This window comes from Phalaenopsis equestris, unplaced genomic scaffold, assembly GCF_001263595.1.
Source record: "Phalaenopsis equestris unplaced genomic scaffold, ASM126359v1 Scaffold000347, whole genome shotgun sequence".
Lineage (NCBI taxonomy): Eukaryota > Viridiplantae > Streptophyta > Magnoliopsida > Asparagales > Orchidaceae > Phalaenopsis > Phalaenopsis equestris.
Genome location: NW_018164789.1, coordinates 868,637 through 880,298, shown reverse-complemented (window position 1 = coordinate 880,298; position 11,662 = coordinate 868,637). Strand labels below are relative to the sequence as shown.

General features: G+C 38.5%; 1 protein-coding gene across 4 annotated transcripts in view; it reads right to left on the bottom strand.

The window, feature by feature from the left end:
• LOC110025984 (ATP-dependent DNA helicase Q-like 3) overlaps positions 1-11,662 on the bottom strand; it is an 87,875-nt gene that overhangs the window by 35,286 nt on the left and 40,927 nt on the right. The gene's annotated exons all lie outside the window — the stretch shown is intronic.

The window sequence follows — 11,662 nt, the reverse complement described above, 5'->3', positions numbered from 1 at the left end:
CTTTCCCTAATCAACAAGATCAAGGAAAACCCAATCTAATTATGGAAGAGTTTTAATTCTTTACTGATTTTAGTTAAAATAAATGTTTTGATAGGAATTTTACAATGCTCAAAATTAAATTAAATTAATAAATTAGATTTAAATCACTCGATCGGGAAAAGTTCATGATTAAAGAATTTTTGAGAGGAGAAACCGAAACTTAAAACTTTGATATTCACCCAAACATTTTAAACAGTTTCACAATGAAATTTCAAGTTCAATATTCACTGGTAGATTATATTGGAAGTGGTTAAATGTGTAAAGGAACACTGCGGTTAAAATAGAACACTAAACAACATAAGGAATCCATTGTAATTTTGTATGTTCAGTAATTATATATATATATATATATATATATTCGTCGTCCCGTCACTCTGCTAGGGTTCCGCCCCATGGCAAACCCTAGCGTTTAGATTGTCGCTGCTGCTCCGATCTCCACTCTCTCACGCGTCTGTGCCTTGGCGTCGTTGATTGCGGCGGAGAAGACGCGAGCTGCGTCGTCTTCCACGCGTCGAAGCCATCGCCTAGCGACTCGTTCCCACTCGCCTTCCGCCAACGTTGTTGACCGCTAGCCAGAGTTCGCGGCTGTCTGCGTCTGCGTCTGTGCCGATCGACAGCTTGCTGAAGAAATGACTTCAGGACATTCCTACGTCGCCGCCCTCGCCAGTGATAACCTCGTCTCCGCCCCTCTTTCAAATATGTTTCCGCAATGATACCACGACAATTTTGCTCTTGACATTGAAACCGGATTTCTCAAAAAAGCTTCCCGTAAAAACGGCAAACCTGCAATCTTTCTCACTGAGGCAGAGATCTTCACCCTAGCTACGCCCCGCCAACTGTTTTTAGTAGGTAAGTTTCTTTATGGAAACCCTAAACTTGAGCTAATTCGAAAGGACTTTGAGCAAATGAAGCTGAAAGGGGGTTGAAAGATCGGTAAACTAGATTGTCGTCACATTCTTATTCAATTATCAAATGACGAAAACTACACCCATTTTTTTGCGAGAAGAGTTTTTCGAATAGAAAATCAGGTGATGAAGGTTTTAAAATAGACTGTAGATTTTGACCCTCGTACTGAACCTCCTACCATTCATGTTTGGTTGTGCTTCCCAGGTTTGAAGATCCACCTTTTTTATCAAGAGCTTCTCTTCGCTTTAGCGATGGTATACGATAAATCCCTTAAAGCTGACACACCTATAGTAAATCTGACTCGGCTTTCAGAAGCCAGAATTTTGATAGAAAGGGATATTACTTTACCTTTTTCGGGAGAAATATCGATTGACACACAACATCAGGGATTTTGGCAGCAAGCAGAACTTGAACAAATACCACTTTATTGTACCCATTGTCGTATGTTTGGACATTCTCCCTCTCAATGTTATCAGTTGCATCCGAATTTAAAACCTTCAAGTAAAAACGCTTCTGGATCTGTCCCACCTCATACATGTCCCTCCTCCGCTCCTGAGTGCATTCCACAGACTATTGAAACACCGGTTGACACGATGCCACCTCCCCCTCCCACTACCGGAGACAATACAGTCTTTGTTATTTCGACTGATATATTGGCAGATGGTTTACTTGAGTTCGATAATCAGGATAGTCTTGAAGCTCCACAACCTAAGGATGCATCAGGTGTTGAAGAGATATGTTTACCATTTCTTCAAAATTAGAATGTTGTTACTGCTAGTCAGGAGCTGGGGGCTCATTCTCTCCCACATGCCCAACAATCTGTTGACCACACCGATCAGATGAGTCAGTCATCGGATGAGGAATGACAGGTATACACATCAAAAAAGAAAAAGAAGAATAGAGGCACACCCCAGCTTGGGAACTTAATTGATGATACTCTAGTAACTTCTCAGCAATTTGTTAGTTGTCTCCGCTCCTAGAACCAGAGGCAGAGGCAAGACCAAGCTGGCTCGTGCCTAGCAGTTTATTTCCTGCAAGTTTTGTTTTTGTGTTTTATCTATGTTTCACCATTTTAGGATGTTGTGTCTGATGTATCGTACGGGTAGGACACCTTTTTTGTGTCCTCTCATACAACCTCTATGTATCTTTTCAATTTCAATAAAATGTCATTGGTATATATATATATATATATATAATTGAATACACGATGATGGGGTCCGCTCTGCTAGGGTTTTTTTTTCCTCCGAGACGATTCTATGGCGACCCGCATCGTTGGTCTCATCTCCTCTTCTCCTTTTCTATCTCCGACGATGGCTTCCGATCTAACATACGTCGAAGCCCTTGCCGGTGACAAATTTACTAGCACTCTTAAATCTTGTATGTTCCCGCAATCCTTTCACGGCGCCTTAGCTTTTGGTTGCGATTTTGGTTTTATTAAGAAAGCGGGGCAGTAAAAACGGGAAACCAGCTATTTTCATCTCTGACATCAAATGTTGTACCCTAGCTTCCTCTTGTCTCCTTGCCCTGGTCAGTAAATTTCTTTATGGGCAACCTAAACTTGATGTTATTTGAAAAGAGTTCGAATTAATGTATTTGGTGGGGGAATGAAAAATCGGGCAACTAGATGGGAGACATATACTCGTTCAACGACGAGGACTACACTCGTTTATTTGCTAGGAGATTACTCAAGTTAGATAATCGCGCGATGAAGCTTTTGAAATGGAAATGCATTTCGACCTGCTCACAGAACCCCCTACCATCCATGTCTGGTTGCACTTCCTAAGTTTGAAATTTCACCTCTTCAATCATGAACTGTTGTACTCTATCGCCACGATATATGGTAAACCTCTTAAAACAGAAATCCCTACCTTCAATCTCGGTCGACCATCTGAAGTTAGGGTTCTGATTAAACGTGATATTACTTTAATGTTTCATAAAAAAATTTGGATTGATTCGCAACATAACAGATATTGATAAAGGGTTGAGATTGAATCATATCCTCTTTATTGCTCTCATTGTTGTATGTTTGGGCACTCTAACTCTCTCTGTCATCACTTACATCCTCACTTAAAATCTCAAATAAATGGTGCACCTTCCAAACCCCTTCCACTTGCTCCTGCTCACTAAAGCCCCACACCTACCACTAATTGTAATACTCTGAATGCTGAAATTTTGGAAGGAATTCCTCTTGCCTTTGCTCACTCAAACCCCACACCTACTGCTCTTATCACAAATACCGATTGTAAACCTGTCAATGTTGGTAATCTGGAAGGATTACTTCCTCTAACCTGAATGATTTTACTTTTGTAGGGGTTGCATCTACACCGCCTGTTGACAATTTGGTGTGTCAACAGGTAGGACCTACGGTCCTGATGTTCACCATGTCTTGGAGGATGAAAATGGTATGAAGAATACTACAAATAATATTACCTCTGATGTTGATCTGCATATAAAATTGAATGAGGCAACTATTAATTTAGAAAATGAATGGATTATTCGAAAAAAATACAAAAAAAGGGAAGAAGAATAATCAGTTTCTGCAACCCAATGAGGGGAACACCACTAATATCACTAATGAAAATTATCATTCTGACGGAGAGCAGCAGCACATCCTAACTAAAATTTCAAGGAGAGTGGGTTATTTCATGATGTTTAATATTATGGTTTGAAATATTATGGGAGTAGCTGACTCATACTCCTTTATTAGACTAAAATACTTATGTAGGTCCATAAACTATTTATTTTTGCTATTCTTGAACCTCTTGTCTCTGTGCACAGAGAGAAAAATTAAAGGAAATTTAAACACTATAATCATTACTGCAATATCAAAATAAGATTTGGGTTTTTTAGAAACCTAAAGTCAGTTTATCTATTGTTGAAGACGATGATCAATTTGTCCTTTGTTCCTTCAAAATGGAAGACTTTCATAATTGGGCTACTTTTGTTTAGGCTGGCTATTCTATTCATGATAAATTCTCATTATGGACCAAATTAGCTCTTATGGGTGATACATCATCTGATAATTGACTTGGTGGGGATTTCAATATGGTGATGAATCCTTCTGAGAAGAAGGGAGGGAGCAAATGTAATATGCCTCTTATTAACAAATTTTGTGACAAGCTTACTGATGCAGGTCTGTATGACTAGAGTTACTCTGACAGTCCTTACATTTGGAGAAGGGGCCTCATTTTCCAAAGACTCGACAGATCTTTGGTAAACGGTATGTGTTGTATTAATTTTAGGTTTCTAATGTGCAACATCTTAATCATACTGCCTCTGATCATAATCCAATTCTCTTATCCATGACTTTCCTTAATACTCATTCCAAATATAATTTCAAATTTTTGAATATTTGGACTTCTCATGACAATTCTCTTAGCCAAATTAACAAGCCTGGATTATTGATGGGGCCGGCAGCCCCTGACATTTACTATGAAAACTACAAAAAAAAAGTAGCTTCTTAGCTTCGAGATTGGAACTGGAGAGTTTTTGGCAATATACATCACAAGGTCCTGGAGGCACAATTGAAGGTTGATTTTTCGAAATCCCTGGTTTTTAATAATTTTGTTCCTGCAGATGAATTACTACTGCTCATGAGGTTCTTCTTGAAGCTATCAATGTGGAGGAAAGCTTTCTTCATTAGAAAGCTAATGATATTTATTTCAAGGATGGGGATAGGAACATCAAGTATTTTCATGCCACCATTAAATATAGAAGGAACATAAATGCAATCCTCAAGATAAATAACACATATGGATGCTGGCTCACTGAGCAAAAAGAAATTGGTAGCAACGCAGTTCATTATTTCACTAATTTATTTGACTCTTCTCTGCAGGTTTCCCCTGTTGATCCTACTCTTTTCAAAGGGGAAAAGGATTATATATCAAAGCTCTCTCTCTCTCTCTGTCATCCTCACTCCGAGGAAGAAATTTTCAAAGTCTTCCAATGCATAAATAAAAACAAAGCCATCGAACCTGATGGCTTCACCTCTAAGTTTTATGTGAAATGTTGGGGCAACAGTAAAAAGAAAGTGATTCTAGCTATTCAAAGCTTTTTCCTTGGTAAAAACTCTTACAAATATTTTATCTCATCTCTTATTGTGCTTATCCCTAAAGGTGAATAAAAAATAGTTGGGATCACTTCAGACCAATTTGCCCAACCTCTATGATTTCTAAAGTCATCAACAAAATTCTGGTAGGATGGTTACAACCTCATTTATCTACTTTTATCACACCCCAACAATCAACATTTATAGAAGGTAGAGATATTGTTGATAATATCTTGCTAGCTCAAGAACTCATTGAGGACATGGATGAGAAATGCAGAGGTGGAAATTTGGAAGTGAAACTTGACATTAAAAAAACTTTTGATACTATAAACTAGGATTTTATCCATGTCCTATTTGCTAAAGATTTTCACAGGGCCTTTTGTTTGTTTATGAAAAGATTGCTTGAAAATAATTGTTATAGTGTGTTGGTGAATGGCGTTTCTTATGGGTTTTTCTCTGTTAGGAGGGGCATCAAACAAGAAGATTTTTTACCCCCACAATTTTTATCATTATTTTTTATTATCTCTCACGTTTAATTTAAAACAACAGCTACTTTTACCATATACACAATTCTCTCACACATCCAAAATTTTGGTGAGTCATTTATCTTATACAACTCATACTATCATATTCTCTAATGCGGGCAAGAACTCCCTGAAAAGGTTGATGGGCAACTTAAACACTTTTCAAAACATATATGGTTTCATTTTCAATCAATCTAAATGTCAGCTGTTCTTTGGAAAATCGGTGAAGCAAAGCATTATCACATGGTCTGTCAACTATACAGGTTATAACTTCTCTTTCTATCAAATATTTAGGTGTAAATATTTTGAGAGGTAGGAAGAAACAAACCCAAACGGATGTTGTAATTGAGAAGATCAAGGCAAGAATTCGTGATTGGAGGAATATTTTCTTATCTAATGGGGGCAGGCTAACTCTTCTCACAAGTGTTTTATAAAGTATTCCTCTTTATGCTTTACAGATGTTGAACTTAAAGAAAAGCACACAAATTACTTTGGAGAGAATTTTTAATAAGTTTTTATGGGTAGGAAACGACACTTTTAAAATCTGGTCCGGTTGGCAAAAAGTGTGCAAACCTTAAAACTCTGGTTGTCTTGCCTTTAAAAGTTTAAACCAAATTGATGATATCAACAAGTTTAAACTATGGTTCAAATTTAGAGAAGGGAATTCTCTTTGGGCTCAATTTTTATTTCGTAAATACTGTTCTTTTGATCATCCTTTTACTATTTAGTGGAAACCTGAGGACTCTAAAATCTGGAAGGCAATCCTAAAGGTAACAAGTAAGACTGGTAGGTTTATTTTTTGTGAAATTGATGATGAAAGCATTTCTTTTTGACATGATAATTGGGGGGCTGATTTTTTGAGTGTTTCTCCCCTTTCCTCTTTACATTCTCACTTCTCTGTATCTGATTTTTGTTTGGAGGGGCAATGAAATCAGCATTTATCACCCCCCAAATTTGTAACATACCATTACACAATAACACAAAAGACAAGCCCCATTGGAAATCAAATCGAAACACATCCATCTCAAAAATGTTTTATAACTTATTGCATCGCTTTGATAATTGGAAATGAGGAGCTGATATATGGGATAAATGTCTCACTCCTTCAATCTCAATATTCTTATGGAGAAATTTTCTAACCTTATTGACTTTTGATGTCATCTTGAAGCTCAATGGGTTTAGCCTCACAATGTTGCCATGGTAAATGTTTGAAGAAAGTTCATTACATCTTTATTTTCTATACCCCGGGAAATTTGGCAAAGTTTGGGAAGGATTTTTGGTTTGAGAAACCTTACATGAAATTTTATGGAGGATCTTATGTTTGCTTGGCAGCCTAGTAGCTATTTGGATATTAAAATGCATTCTTTTCCTTTTTTTAGTACTGTGGTTTATATGGTGTGCTAGGAATAATGCCAAGCATGAGCACTCTCTCCCTTTCCTTACTACTATCTCAAATATTCTTGTTTACTATGCCAAGGCCTGTAAACATCTACATTTGATTCCTAGCTCCTTGCCTAAGGAGGTCTGGAGGCCAACATTAATTTGTTGGCAAGCCCCTCCCCCTGGTAGGATCAAAATATATGTAGATGGGAGTTGGAAAGTTAACTCTGTCAATACTGGGGCCATTTTCAGAAATCATTTAGGCCAATGTCTTTACTTTTTCTCTTCTCCGGTGTGGACTCTTTCTCGCACTGAAGCTGAGGGTTGGGCAGTTTTTCTGGCTTTGTTAACTGTTGTTACTTTCAATTGGCCTTTACTTATCATTGAAACTGATTCTTTGATATTCTGGATTTCATTTCCAGAAGAAAAGAGCCTGTCTGGAATTTACTTATATGTTTAAACAATATTTGGCAATATATTGATTCACATGATCTCCAGATTAAATGGAATTTTATCTATAGGGAAGGTAATGCACCCGCAAATTGGCTGGCTAAACGAGGACATATAGGGGTATCTGCTGGTATGGTGCCTCCCAAGAAGCTGCAAATACTTTTAAGGGGAGAACTGTTAAATCTACCTTACATTAGATGGATATTTGGTTGTTTTTAGTATTTATGTACTGCCTTTTGGGTTTTTTCTTATTAAGGAGCTCTTATTTGTTGTTTTATTTTCCCCAATCAACTGTTCTCTTGCACTTTGTCGAGATCTGGTGGCTGCTCTACTATGATCCCACAAGCTTTGTTAATGGTCGTTCTTCCTCCTTTCGTGTGCCACTGTTTCAACACTTACTGAAAGAAAATTATTCCCTCATTCTATCATCAACATCAGAATTTTTAGGAAATACTGCACTACTTTGCTTTGTTTTCTCTTATCTTGGATTCTATATTATTCCAATTTTTACTTTAAAGCTTTTGGGTATACATGTAACTATTTTTTGGAGATTTTTGATTGACTTGAATACTGGGTGCAGGATCCTTAAGGTTTTTGGGTTCCTCATTTCTCACTCTTTTGTTCCTCTTCTCTTCATTTTATAATATTGCCTACGGGCTTTATATATATGTGCGTGCGTGCGTGCGTGCGTGCGTGCGTGTCTATAAAGCAAACTAAAGATATGAATACAATAAAAAAAATTATCAATATTTTTCAGCGAAAAACATATAACAACAAAGAAAAAGGTAGTAACAAAAAACCAATGATGAAATATCCCATGAATTAAGAAAATTCAAAAATTATTCATTTGGATTATCTAGCTTGAAGGCTTTGAGTAAAGCTAATTGACGATACAATTTTCTTCCTACCCTTTCGATATTAAAAAAAAAATGAAATCTCTCTCCAATAGAAAATTAAAACTTTAAATGATCCGATTTGAGTTCAATAGTTGCTAAGATATATTATTATCATTATGTTAGGATGTAAGCTATACCATGAACTTCTCAATATTATTATTATTATTATTATTTTGTAATTTGATTGTTGTGCAGTGATTTCAAAGAAACTCCAACTTCATATGAAAATTTTACTAATACTCTAAACAACCTTTGGAGTTCTGTACTGCCTGTAAACATTTTTGATCTTATTGAGCTGCCCATGCCTAAATAGATCATTAAATTGATTTGATAACAGAAAGAAAGAATTTCTAGCTAACTTGAATTGATTCTTGCCATCCCCTTTTTTGTTGTGATTTTTCCTGAATGGCGTCAAAAAGTAATTAATAGGTACTTCTCCAATCATTGCCCTGCCATATGTACTTCTAACCTCATACCAGTTTTCAAATGTCATTTATTCAGATTTGAAAAATTATTGATTTAACTTAAATCACTTTACTCACGAAATTTTTTGTTGTGATTTAACTTGAATCACTTTACAAAAATTACTGATATCCATCCCTAAGATATCAGAGGTGAATCCAGACTTTTGGAGTGAAAATTGCCTTGCCAAATTTGAACGGCCTCAAGGATCCAAACGAATTCATTGAGAGGCTTCAGGCAGTGGAATAGATCTTTAAATACAAGGATATTCCACTTTGACAAAATCGTAAAGTTAGCCGCCATTAAGTTAAAAAATAATGCATCTCTGTAGTAGAAGACCTAAAAAAACTTCGACATCGGAAAGGGAAACGTAGGATCACCATCTGGTTATTCTATAAGATATTGAGTTTGAGGAGTCGTTACCAGAAAAGAGACAACTCCGGTTGAGGGAGTTGTTAGATATTCTGACCGATAGTTACCGCTTGGGTGGTTGTCACTGAGAGTCATCCAACATGCTATGGTTGTCATTTTAGAGTTGGTTTCTCCAGACAAGTTCATTTATTGGATGGAACCAGCCAAGTATGAGAAGTGGGAGAAACATGTTATAGATTTAAGGGCTCAAGTCTTGATTCGTGGGGATATTCTTCTATATTCAGTTCCAACTCTCATTGTGCCAAGGAAGAATTTTTATTTATTCTATTACGATGAGCTTTGGAATGATATATGTGTTTTTGAGTTGCATGGAATGGACATAAGCATATATTTTGCAGTGAGATTGCCTAAGACATAACACAGTGATGACTTTATTATGGTGGTGACAAATTGCTTCCAGAAACTTCTAGAGAAAAAGAAAAAACCTCTCCTAGCTCAAAAGAATGACATGGGAGTGCCTTGTCCTCCTCCAACCCGCAGAATTCTGTTGGATACTCTTGCTCCGCAGAAATTCCTGTTGGAATCAATTTTCGATGTCGCATGCGTAGGGTGTCCGCTCGAGCTCTGAGGAACATTGCTTGATGCATGTGTTGACCCCTGTAGCGCGAGACATCCACCCGAGACTTTTTTGGTGTGTGTTGAGGGGCACGCAACCAATGTCACTTTGCTTTGGCTTTGGCTTTGGATTAGGTGAAGGTCGGTCGGCGTTTGACACATCGAACGACTTCGATTGGATCGACAAATATTAGTTATCGTGCCGCGCGTGAATTTGACTCAAATTGGCCCGATCATCAGCGAAGTTGTCTGGATGAGCCCGAACGATGAAACGGACCACGTGAGTGAGTCTGAAACATTGATTCCACTTAGGGAGAATACTCGTTGCACCGCGGTTTTGCATGCGGACTTAAAATACGTTAATTATTTTTTTTTAGCCCAATAGTCAAAAAGGTGATCCGAGACAACCTCGGATGACAAAACGGACTACGCAGTCGTGTCCGGAACGTTTATTTTATCTACGGGAGACCCTCATTTTGCCGCGAGGATGTTTCTGGGCGAAAAATGCGCAGAGGATAATAATAATAATATTATTATAATATAAAAAAATAAAAAATATGTTTCCCTCCCTTTATCTGCGGCTCATGCGTGACCCACGCGCATATCTCCCTCTCCCCTATGTCATTAATGAGATCACACCTATTAAAAAAAAAAATAATAATAATAATAATAATAATTGATAAAGGGAATAAAAAAAGCTATGCACGTTACTATAATATATATATATTATTTCATCCTATCCTTTTCACGTGCATGTCATCCAGGAAAAGAAGATCACATTTAAATATTATCCCATGCGACTCTATGCAGAAAATATAAAAAATTTGCATATGCTCCTCTCTCTCTCCTATTATTATCCTATCTTATTTTTATAAAACACATGGTTTTTTATTTCCTGAAGCAGCAAGATTCCTGAAGCGCCCCTGCTGTCGCGCGAACCCGAGCTCTCTCCTCTTCGCCGGCGAGATCCGGCGTCGTCGCTGTCGCCGGCCCTCTCCTGTCCGTCGGACCCTTCTCTCAAAACAAATAAAAAAAACTACGCACTCTACGCCTCTCCCGCTCAGTCATGCAAAAAGGAGCCCGGAGTGCTCGACTCCTTCTCCCTACGCCGTAGCCTACCCTCACCGAGCCTCCCTCGTCACCGGCGAAGGCCGCCGGAGGCTCTCTAGCCGCCGACCACCGCCTTCATTTGTTTTTTTTTCTCTCGTTTGGTCGGCTACCCTCACCCGTTTTATTCAACCTCGTCGGCCTTGGCCTCGCTGACATCATACTGTCGCCAGAGCAAACAAAGAAGAGAGTTTCAGTCTTTGGCTTCTCCCTACATATTTCCTTCGCTCTCGGTCTGCGCCGTCGGCGAGCTAACCTCCGCACATCCCCGTTCTACCTTCCCGACAATCGGACGCTTCGTCGGAGTACCTCAACGTCGTCGGACAGCAGGTACCGTCGTTGTTTGGGAGGAAGCAAGGATCTTCCACTTCGTGAAGGAGCTTCCTCGAACTGCATTGGGCTTCGCGCAAATGTCGCGGTGGTATAATACCTTTAAACTCCTTGCATTTCACTTTCTAGCTAACCTTAGGTTTTAGTGGTGATAGGCGTGTGGGTTCGATCACCCACACGGGTGCGTGCGCCAGTGTGAGCTGGCGCGGCAGCGCACTTATGCGATAGATCGCTTGTTTTACTAGAGTTGGCCTTCAGAATAGGATTCTCATTTCTCAACTAATTCCCCTACGATAGCCGAGTGAATCCTATTTGACTGCTAGCCTTAGCACAAAAATCTCAAAGGTTGGAGCCCCTTTCGCTCCTCTTTGCTTTGGTCACTTCGGTCTTTTAAGAAAGATCGAGGAGTATGCCTTTGCAAAATGAGAAAATGATAGACATTAGCTCATTTTGCAAAGTTCGGAGGCGTCGTGAAATTGGGAAGAGTGTTGTCGCTAGTCGGTTTCACGACGAGGTGGAGAACTTCCCCTTGG